The 10,700-nt window shown below is 49.3% G+C and overlaps 1 long non-coding RNA gene across 1 annotated transcript; it reads left to right on the forward strand.

The window, feature by feature from the left end:
- Positions 1 to 7,344: 7,344 nt before the first annotated feature.
- Positions 7,345 to 7,943, forward strand: LOC127487622 (uncharacterized). Its single transcript, XR_007914629.2, has 2 exons — positions 7,345 to 7,488; positions 7,599 to 7,943. It is a non-coding gene; the product is annotated as an uncharacterized lncRNA (long non-coding RNA).
- The last annotated feature ends 2,757 nt before the right edge of the window (positions 7,944 to 10,700 follow it).

Here is a 10,700-nt window from a genome sequence, read left to right on the forward strand (position 1 = left end):
TCTCAAGAGCTGGAGCTGGGAATTGAACTCAGAGACCCTGATGTGTGTCTTAACTATTAAGCCAAACCCTGCCCTAACCAGGGCTCCTGAGGCACAGCGTGCAGTCACCTGAACTGCTGCTCTCTTGTGTGCGGGGCATCATTTTTTTTCCTGTCTGCTTTCAAGGCCCAGCTTTTACCCGCAGTCTTCGTCAGCTTAATTATGATGTGTTTGAGTGTGATTTCCTCTGAGTCTGCACTATTTGACATTTGCTGAGCCTCTTGAATCTGTCAATGTTTGTCTTTCGTGATGTTTGGGAAATTTCCAGCCATTATTCCTTCCACATCATTTTCTGCTCTGATTACCTCGTCTTGTCTTCCTGACAGTCCAGTGTCAGGCACCGTAAACCTCTGACACTGCCACCTGGTCTCTGTGCCTCTTCTCTTAATTGTTTTCCGTCTTCACCTCGCTCCTCTCTCTGTGGTTCCAGCTGGACCTTTCGGACTGCCCCCACATTGGGACCACTATTTCCTCTGTTGTCTGCCTTCTGCTGTTTAATGCATCCACAGGACTTTTTATTTCAGATACTATGCTTCTCAGCTCTAAAACTCCCACTTGATTGTTTCTGCTTCTCTGCTGAGACTGCATTTTTCCACGTGTTTTTCAAGGATATCTGCCTTTCCCTCTGTAAAAACAGGTGTCAGAGCTGCACCCACAGGGCCCATTGTTGTGGCATAGCTGGTTAAGCAGTTGCCTGTGATGCCGGCATTCCATATGGGTGCCAGTTTTGAGTCTCAGCTGCTCCACTTCCAATCCAGTTCCCTGCTAATGTGCCTCGGAAATCAGCAGAGGACGCCCCATGTACCTGGGCCTGTGTCACCCTCATGGGAGACCTGGATGAAGCTCCTGGCTCCTGGCTTCAGTTTGGCCCAGACTTGGCTGTTTCAGTCATTTGGGAAGTGACACAGCAGATAGAAGACATGTCTCTCTCTCTCTCTCTCTCTCTATCTCTCTCCAATCCTTTTAAATAAAAAAATAAATCTTTAAAAATAAAAAGAGCTGTGTCCACAACTGGGGTATGTAAAAGTTGTTATCTTTTGTGGATTATCTTTCCCTGATTATTTGTACTTTAAGTAATTTTGGATCACATCTTAGACATTTGGAATACCATGTTGTGAGGCTCTGAATACTTGTTAAAATCCTCTGAAGGGGCCAGAGATATGGCTTAGCAGGTAAAGCCGGCATAGCATTTGGGCGCTGGTTCATATCCCAGCTGCTCCACTTCTAATCCAGCTCCCTGCTAACGTGCCTGGGAAAAGCAGTGGAAGATGAGTTAAGTACTTGGGCCCCTGCCACCTGCTTGGGAGACTCAGATGAAACTCCTGGCTCTGGGGCCCAGCCCTGGCCGTTGCGGCCATCTCTGAAGTAAACCAGTGGACTGTAGCCATATGGGAAGTGAACCAGTGGATAGAAGACCTCTCTCTCTGTCTCTCCCTCTCTCTCTCTGCAGTTCTGACTTTCAAATAAATAAATCTTTTTTTAAAGTCCTCTGGAGAATGGCTTTGTATTGTGGTGGTTTCGGCAAGCGATCAGGCCTCGTTAAATTCAGACCACCATTTCCACGCTGTCTGTGCATGTGGAACTGACGCCACTGTGGTTCTCATTGGCTTTCCCTGGTAGGGAGGTGAAACGGTGAAGCTACTCTAGGAGAGCTTGGCAACTTCTTATAAAACCAAATATGCACTTGCCAGGATTTTACATCTGGCTCAGAGAAACAAAAGCCTATGTTTACACAAAATATGTGCACAAATTGTCATAGTAGCTTTGTGTGCAATGCACAAAAGCTGGAAGCGACCCAGATGTCCTTCAGGAGAGAATGGTTAAATGGGCTCTGATGCATCTATGCCATGAACTATTTCTCGATGATAATAAGGAACAAGCTATTGACACATGCAACAGTTTGGATGGGTGTCACAGACACCATGCATTGTGGGAAAAAAAAAGCCCATCTTAGAAAGTAACATACTGGGTGCTTCCATTTATGTAGCATTCTTCTCTAAATGATAGCACTGCGGAGACGGGGAACAGAGTTGTGGTTGCCAGGGTACGGGGAAAAGAGTGGAAGTGGGTACAACTGTGAAGGAGAAGTGAAAAGGTGTTTGTGGTGAGGGAGTGGTTCAGTACCTTTGCTGCGGTGGTGGTTACACAAACCTACCCCAAAATAGCACAGAACTACACTCATACACAGGGGCATGGACAAACTGGTGACATCTGAGTGACGTTTGCAATCTAGTTATCAGTACTTTGCCAATGTCAGCTTCCTGGTTTCGATGTTGTACCACCATCTCTCGTGTCATTATGTAAGATGTTCCCATTGGGGGAGGCTGGGTAAAGGGTACATAGGCTTTTCAGCACTATTTTTGCAACTTCCTGTACATCTATAATTATGCTGCTGTGGGCCTGCTCTGTGCAGTTTCTTAAGAAGCTGGGATTTGTGTCAGCTCATCCCTGAGTTAGGAGCCTTTCTCCAGCTCTCTCCTCTGCCCTCCACAGTAACAGAAGACAGAAAAGGGGAAAGAGAATGAGCTCCAGGGCTTCCCTCCCCAACATGCTTCAGCCCTGCAGAGGCCCCCTCTTCGCTCCCAGAGTTGAGCTCCGTCCATCAGGAAGGTTCCTTCTTTAGGCTAGTCCTCACTTGGGACATTCAGGATGATAGGACATCAGAGCCCAGGCCCAGAATATTCCTGGGCTCCTGCCTCCCTTGTCTCTACGGGGCTGTGTTCAGAGGTATCAAGAAACCTCCCACAATGTACTTTACACAAAGACGTGTAGAAGGGTGTGGAGAGAACATCTCAGGACGGTCTTTGTAAGTCCAGGTTCCTTTGCCCAGGTTTCTCCATTGCCGTGAGTGAAGGCTGCCACCCTCAGGGCCCTGTGTGGGCAGCAGGAAGAGAGAGCCTGGCCATAGCCAGAATATGCCATGAGCAGAGTTTGCCAATGTATGTCCAAGTACTGAGGGCTGCTGCTCCATCAAAAGGTGCTGAACGAGTGAGTGGATGGATGAGTGGGGGACTTCCTGAGCTCTTACCTCCTCCAGCCTCTGCAGCAGGGTCAGGCTGGGAGCAGGGGCTGAGGGGGCACTCAGTGATCTCTCAGAGCATCCGCCCCCTTGGCCACAATCTCTCAGCACCCCCACGGGACTTCATCTTCAACAGTGAAGATCCCAGGAGAGCTCTTTTCGTCATAAGTCTGAGTAGATGTAGACCGCCTCCCCCCTAACCCCAGACTTCCTTGAGATTCTTATCTACCATGGGGCACAAACTTCCCCGGGAACTGATAGTCACAAATGACACCCACCTGTGCCTCCCACAGGTCCCATGGGCTGGCCCCCTTCTGCCTTTGTAATGGTATTCAGCACCAAGCCGGCACAGTATTTCTTTTTTTATATTCATTTATTTTTTGACAGGCAGAGTGGACAGTGAGAGAGAGAGACAGAAAGAAAGGTCTTCCTTTGCCGTTGGTTCACCCCTCAATGGCCGCTGTGGCAGGCGCACTGTGGCCGGTGCACCACGCTGATCTGAAGCCAGGAGCCAGGTGCTTCTCCTGGTCTCCCATGGAGGTGCAGGGCCCAAGCACTTGGGCCATCCTCCACTGCACTCCCAAGCCACAGCAGAGAGCTGGACTGGAAGAGGAGCAACTGGGACAGAATCCAGCGCCCCGACTGGGACTAGAACCCGGTGTGCCGGTGCCGCAAGGCGGAGGATTAGCCTATTGAGCTGCGGGCTGACACAATATTTCTTTTTTTTTTTCTTTCTTTCTTTATTTTTTTTTTTTTTACAGGCAGAGTGGACAGTGAGAGAGAGAGACAGAGAGAAAGGTCTTCCTTTGCCGTTGGTTCACCCTCCAATGGCCGCCACGGCCGGTGAGCCTATCCAAAGGCAGGAGCCAGGTGCTTCTCCTGGTCTCCCATGGGGTACAGGGCCCAAGCACTTGGGCCATCCTCCACTGCACTCCCTGGCCACAGCAGAGAGCTGGCCTGGAAGAGGGGCAACCAGGACAGAATCCGGCGCCCTGACCGGGACTAGAACCTGGTGTGCCGGCGCCGCAAGGCGGAGGATTAGCCTATTGAGCCGCGGCGCCGGCCAACACAGTATTTCAAGTAAGGACATCTCATGGGAACATTGCCAGCATTCATATCTACGTGTGGCCTTCATGGGAGATTTCTATTCAATGCAGGTACACATGGTCAAATCAAACTTAGGTCTCTTTTTTCACCCAAAGGATGGAGATGAAATCATTCAGTGTATGCAGAGTATGTACTGAATTGTGTCCTTTGTTTCCAAACTCCTCCGTTGAAATCATGAGCCCCATGGTGACTGGAAATAGAGCATGTGGAAGGTAGTGAGGCTCAGATGAGGTCTTGGGACTGTCCGAGGACACAGAGATTGCTCTGTCTCTGCTGTGTACTGTGAGAAGGGAGCTGTTTGCAAGCCATGAAGACAACCCTCACTGGGGGCCTAATTGATTGGCATCTTGATCTTGGACTTCTAGATGCCAGAAATGTGAGAAATACCTGTTATTGAAAACTCCAGTCTATGGTGTTTTGTCAGAGCAGCCCTCTTTGACCAAGGTGAGATTGTAATGGAGGAGTCAGCTAAAGGCCACTTGAAGACACAACCCCAATTGCCAGCCTTGACCCTCCTCCAGCAGATTCTACCTACCCAAGCTGACTTCTGATAGGGTCCTCAGTGGTCCCTTGATGAATCATCAGAAAATGACCTTTTTGCTAAGATTTGACACATAGACATTGAAATTAGTTCTGTTTCTTTATTAAGATTTATTTATTTATTTGAAAAGCACAGTTATGGGGTTGGGGGAAGATCTTCCATCCATTGATTCATTCCCCAGATGGCCGCAACAGTCAGGGCTTGGCCAGGTGGAAGCCAGGAGCCAGGAGCTTGATCTGGGTCTCCTATGTGGGTGGCAGGGGCCTAAAACATTTAGGCCATCTTCGTCTGCTTTCCCAGGCACATTAGCAGGGAGCTGGATCAGAAGTGGAGCTGCTGGGACTCAAACCAGTGCTCATAGAAGAGGCTAGCATTGCAGGTAGCGGCTTAACTTGTGGCATCACCATGCTGGCCCAGAGGATAGTGTTGTTTTGTTTTGTTTTGTTTTGTTTTGTTTTTTGACAGGCAGAGTGGACAGTGAGAGAGAGAGACAGAGAGAAAGGTCTTCCTTTGCCGTTGGTTCACCCTCCAATGGCTGCCACGGCCGGTGCGCTGCGGCCTGCGCACCGTGCTGATCCGAAGGCAGGAGCCAGGTACTTATCCCGGGACAGAATCCGGTGCCCCGACCGGGACTAGAACCTGGTGTGCCAGCGCCGCAAGGATTAGCCTAGTGAGCCGCGGTGCCAGCCGATAGTGCTTTCATAATTGCAAAAACAAAAACAAAAACCCACACACACATTTTGGGGCCAGCACTGTGGTACAGCAGGTTAACGCCCTGGCCTGAAGCACCAGCATCCCATATGGGCGCCGGTTCAAGAGCCGGCTGCTCCTCTTCCAATCCAGCCCTCTGCTGGAGCACCTGGGAAAGCAGTGGAGGATAGCCCAAGTCCTTGGGCCCCTAAACCCACATGGGAGACCCTGTAAAGGTTCCTGGCTCCTGGCTTCGGATTGGTGCAGCTCCAGCCGTTGTAGTCAATTGGGGAGTGAACCATCAGATGGAAGACCTATCTTTCTCTCTCTCTCTCTCTGACTCTCCTCTCTCTGTGTAGCTCTTTCAAATAAATAAATAATTTTTAAAAAATCCGCATTTTGATAATAGAAAAAACAGTTAAGGAAACTAAACTCAACATGATCTTCCCAAATAAACACAACTCTTTGCATTTTCTAGTCCCTTTCCAGTCTTTGTTCATACATGTGGACTTGCTCTGTGCAGCAACAAGCAGGGATTTATTTTGTGTTCTGCTTTTGCCCTCAACAGAACACTGTAAGCAGTCTGCACATTGCCACTGCTCTCTTTTTTTTTTTTTTTTTTTTTTTTTTTTTGACAGGCAGAGTGGACAGTGAGAGAGAGAGACAGAGAGAGAAAGGTCTTCCTTTGCCGCTGGTTCACCCTCCAATGGCCGCCGCTGCAGCCGGCGCACCGCGCTGATCCTGGCAGGAGCCAGGAGCCAGGTGCTTTTCCTGGTCTCCCATGGGGTGCAGGGCCCAAGCACCTGGGCCATCCTCCACTGCACTCCCTGGCCATAGCAGAGAGCTGGCCTGGAAGAGGGGCAACCGGGACAGAATCCGGCGCCCCAACCGGGACTAGAACCCGGTTTGCCGGCGCCGCAAGGTGGAGGATTAGCCTATTGAGCCACGGCGGTCACTGCTCTCTTGATATGTTAGTAGCTGCATAATCACCCTCACACTTGTTGCACCATAATTTCCTTAACAAATAAATGACATTATTTCCGACTCTTTTGTCCCTGTAGCTGATGTTGTATTGCCTTGTGTTGGACGCTGGTCTAAAAGCAGCCTGGACACTGTGTCAGCTCTGAGCTGGCAGTTCACATCCTCCTGTGCCACATGAGTCCCCACACTGCTGGTCTCCAATATCAGACTCTCAGTGGATCACAGGTGACTTGGAAATGGCACAGTTTCCTAGCCTGGTGACATATCTGAAGAAAGGCTTGGAATGCAGGGTCTACTTCTGCAGGAAATCAGCCTGTGGTCACCTCACAAGAAGTGGATCTGGCAATGTGCATGGGCTTCCTTGTGAATGGGACAGAAGCTGCCCTGGCCTGCTCCATGCCTATGAAGCTATGTTGGCCCTGGGTTGGGGGCTGCTACCCCTCCATGAAACACTCCATTGGCAGGGCTGACAGGCAGGGTGCCCCATATTTCTATGGTCAAGATTCAAGTACCTGACTTGAGGCAGAGAGACCTGATGTTTTCTTCCTGGAGGAAGCAACACCCTGATGAAGTCAGCCCTTGGTTCAGCTACCCAGACCCTACAGCACCTGGGTGCCATCCACTCCGAGCCCTTCTCTCCCATCACAGGAGCAGCTCCTTAGCCTGCTGGAAGAATCTCTTTCTGTACATGTTGGACCAAGTCTGTCTCTTCTGCCTGTAAGCAGAGGGTGTTCCTGGATGCACCAGACCTCCTGCTGCAGGGGTCTTCAAGACCCCGGGGATCCTGACTCCATGTCAGCAGAGGGGAAGGCTGGCCAGACCCAGGCCTGCCTTGGCCCAGCCAGCGCCTCCTCTCTCTGTTCTTTGTGATTCAGTCATTCATCACTTGGGCCAAACAAACCTTGACAAAGGACAAAGTGATGTCTTCGATCCTGCTAAAAGGCAGCCATGCCGGCAAAGCATCCCAGGGGAGGGATCAGGCCCAGGCCCCACTAGAGTTCCTGGATAGAGCTCTTCCAGCCGGCCAGACTTCCTTGACTGAGCCAAACGCAAGGAAATTCAAGGATCATCTGAATCCCCAGCCTGGCGCCAGCCTGCAGTAGTCAAACAGGTGAGGTCCTGGAGCCAGCCTGGACTGGGCTTGCTGCCAGCAATGCCACTCCCTCCTCATTAGCTGGGCAAAGAGCTTACTTCTCTGAACTTTGGCTTCCTCCTCTGCAGAATGGGTGCAATACCCACATCTGAGGGGCTTCGGGAGGACTCCACACCAATGTCTGTAAAACGACAGGTTCCAGATCAGAGCCATTTCCCTGTCACTGCTTCTCTGTCTTCAGGGGTGTCCACAGCGTCACTCAGCAGAACCCCAAGGCCTCTGGGATGAGCTCCAGGTGCTTGTGAGCATGGCGGCCCTCCCCCACTGTGCCCCCACCATCACTTCCCTAAGGACACTCTGCCAGTACAGGGAGGAGGGCAGCTTCTTTCCTCCGGTGGAATGTCTCAGAGGTGAGAGGATGCTGGGCCGGGTCCATTTCTGAGGTTCCCAGTACATTAAAAATGCGGAAGTTACAGGAATTGCGGCAAGTTCAGTATCTACATCAGGGAAGGAGAATCCTTGTGTGTGAACTGCAAAATGCTCATGAAAAATGAAATGAAAAGATGTTTCTTTTGGTGAAAAGTATTTGAAATCATACGTATGAGTGCATTTGTGTTATTGACAAGATACTTGCGTTCAGTACATTTCCTGGTGAATTCCTAGCACAAGATGCAAGACGTCTGGGGGTGGACATCTGCTGATTAAGAGTTGCTGGAGTTGTGGCTGTCACCTCAAAGTCTGAATTTCTGGGGAAAGATACAACCCAATCCCATGGAGCAACTTCACTAGCTCCCACTCCAAGAGCACAGTGTGGTGAGGGGCATCTTTAGGTGATTGGGAGCAGTGGAATTAAGGGTGGGATACGGAACCCAAGCAGCCACTGCTACTGTTTGAATATGGTTTGAATGTGCTCCCCACAAAGGTTCTGGGAGCTTGGTCCCCAGTGTGAGGATGCTCAGGTGTCCTAACTCTTAAGAGGTGGGGCTCAGTAGGAGGTGAATAGGTCATGGGGGCTCTGCCTTCATGAATATGTTAATGTTGATCTCTCAGAGGGGCTTGGGTCTCAAGGGAGCGAGCTTGTTCCCTCCGGGATGGGTTGGTGTAAGGAGTGACCTTGGCTCCTCCTCTCCCCACCTTCTGGCTCAAGCACCTGTCCCCTCTGCATGTGGCCATTTCCTTTTCTGCTTCTCTGCCACGTTGTGCCACGGCCAAGCGCATCCTTCTCAGGATGCCAACAACACGCTCTTGGGCCTCCATAGCTGGAGTTGAATAACGCTCTTTGCTTTGTAAGGTGCCCAGCTTCAGGTCTTTTCTTACAGCAACAGAAAATGGACTAAGTCATAAAATGGTTGAGGAAAAAATTCTTCAAATACAAGCCACAGTGTATTTGTCATTCATCACTGGACAGCAATAGCTGAGACGGGCTACTTCGCAAAGAGTGGCCGGACAGTTCCAGAACTGCAGTATCTGGGAGCCTCGGCCAGTGATGCCGTTCTCGGGGCACAGTCCCGAGCATGCGCAGAACCTCGCCGGGTGGAGCTGGGCTGCACAGATGTGTCTCTTCTTGTAAAGGCACCTGAGGGGCAGCGCCCTAACAATTCTATCCAATCCTAACCACTTCCCAAAGGCCCCACCTCCAAATACCACAGCCGGATTAAGTTTCCACCCAGTTAATATCTCACAACGGGAATTAAATTTCAACCCGTGAGGCCTTGGAGGACACTCAGACCACAGCCCAGCCGCAGCAGAGACAGCGTTTATAAAGAAATGGCAGCAATTGCTGGAGTCAAGCGGTGGGCACACCGTGCTTCATGATGCTCTTATTTCCTTTATTTGACAGCATTTGACAATGCTTTGGGATGACAGAAACCAATGTCCTGCGGAATTTTCTATCATATCGTGCCCTGGCGACAATGAGAGGCATAGGTCCTTCCTGCACGCTGTCAGATCCAAGTACTTTTAATTAACTCACACTTTGAACTTAAATAAATGTTTTAAGGGTAGCTTTGTCCAAAGAAGACATACAAATGGCCAATAAGTACTTGAAAAGATACTAACCATTAGGGAAATGCAAATCAAAACCACAATGAGCTACCTCCTTATGCTCTTGAGAATGGCTACTATTAAAAACAAAACAAAACAGAAATTAATGTGCTGGCAAGGACAGAAAGAGATGGGAACCCTTGGGAACTGCTGGTTGAAATGTTAAGTGGTGCAGCTGTTAAGCAAAGCAGTATGGTAGTTCCTATTCCTACAAAAATTAAAACAGAGAATTGCCATTTGATACTGCGAGTCCCCTTCTGAGTATATACGCAAGAGAATTGAAAGAAAGGTCTTGAAGCAATGTATGTACACTCATGTCCACCACAGCCTTATTCACAAAAACCACAGGTGGAAGCCACACGAGTGTCCCTGGATGGGAGAATGGATAAGCAAAATGTGGTTCATACATACAATGGGATGTAATTCAGCCTTAAATAGAAGGAAATTCTGGCACACGCTACAATACAGAAGAGCCGTTTTAGACATTTTACTAAGTGAAATAAACCATTCACAAAACAACAAATACCATACGATTCTGTCTACCTAAAGTGCCTAGAGTAGCCAAATTCATAGAAATTCACAAAAATAGTGGTTGTCAGGGACTGGGGATGTGGGGAAGGAGGTGTTTAATGGGTTCATGTCTTCAGTTTTGCAAAATGGAAAGTTCAAGGGATCAATGTTGATGATGCTTACATAACAACATGAATGTCCTCTATAGCTACAAAGGGTTCTTGTGGTAAAACTGATGCTACATGTATTTTACCACAATTTCTTTAAAAGATTTATTTGTTTATTTGAAAGGCAGAGTTACAGAGAGGCAAAGGCAGAGAGAGAGAGAGAGAGAGAGAGAGAGAGAGAGAGAGAGGTCTTCCATCTGCTGGTTCACTCCCCAGATGGCCGCAATGGCCGGAATTGAGCCAATCCAAAGCCAGGAACCAGGAGCTTCTTCCAGGTTTCCCACGGGGGTGTAGGGGCCCAAGGATTTGGGCCATTCTTCACTGCTTTTCCAGGCCATAGCAGAGAGCTGGATCAGAAGTGGAGCAGCTGAGACTCGAACCAGCACCCATATGGGATGCCAGCACTGCAGGCTTTATCCATTAATGCCAAAGTGCCTGCCTCCTTATCACAATTTTTATAAGGTAGCTTTGTAGTACTAGTATAAATAAAAATCCCTTTGTTCTAAAGAA

The sequence above is a fragment of the Oryctolagus cuniculus genome, chromosome 6, assembly GCF_964237555.1.
Source record: "Oryctolagus cuniculus chromosome 6, mOryCun1.1, whole genome shotgun sequence".
NCBI lineage: Eukaryota > Metazoa > Chordata > Mammalia > Lagomorpha > Leporidae > Oryctolagus > Oryctolagus cuniculus.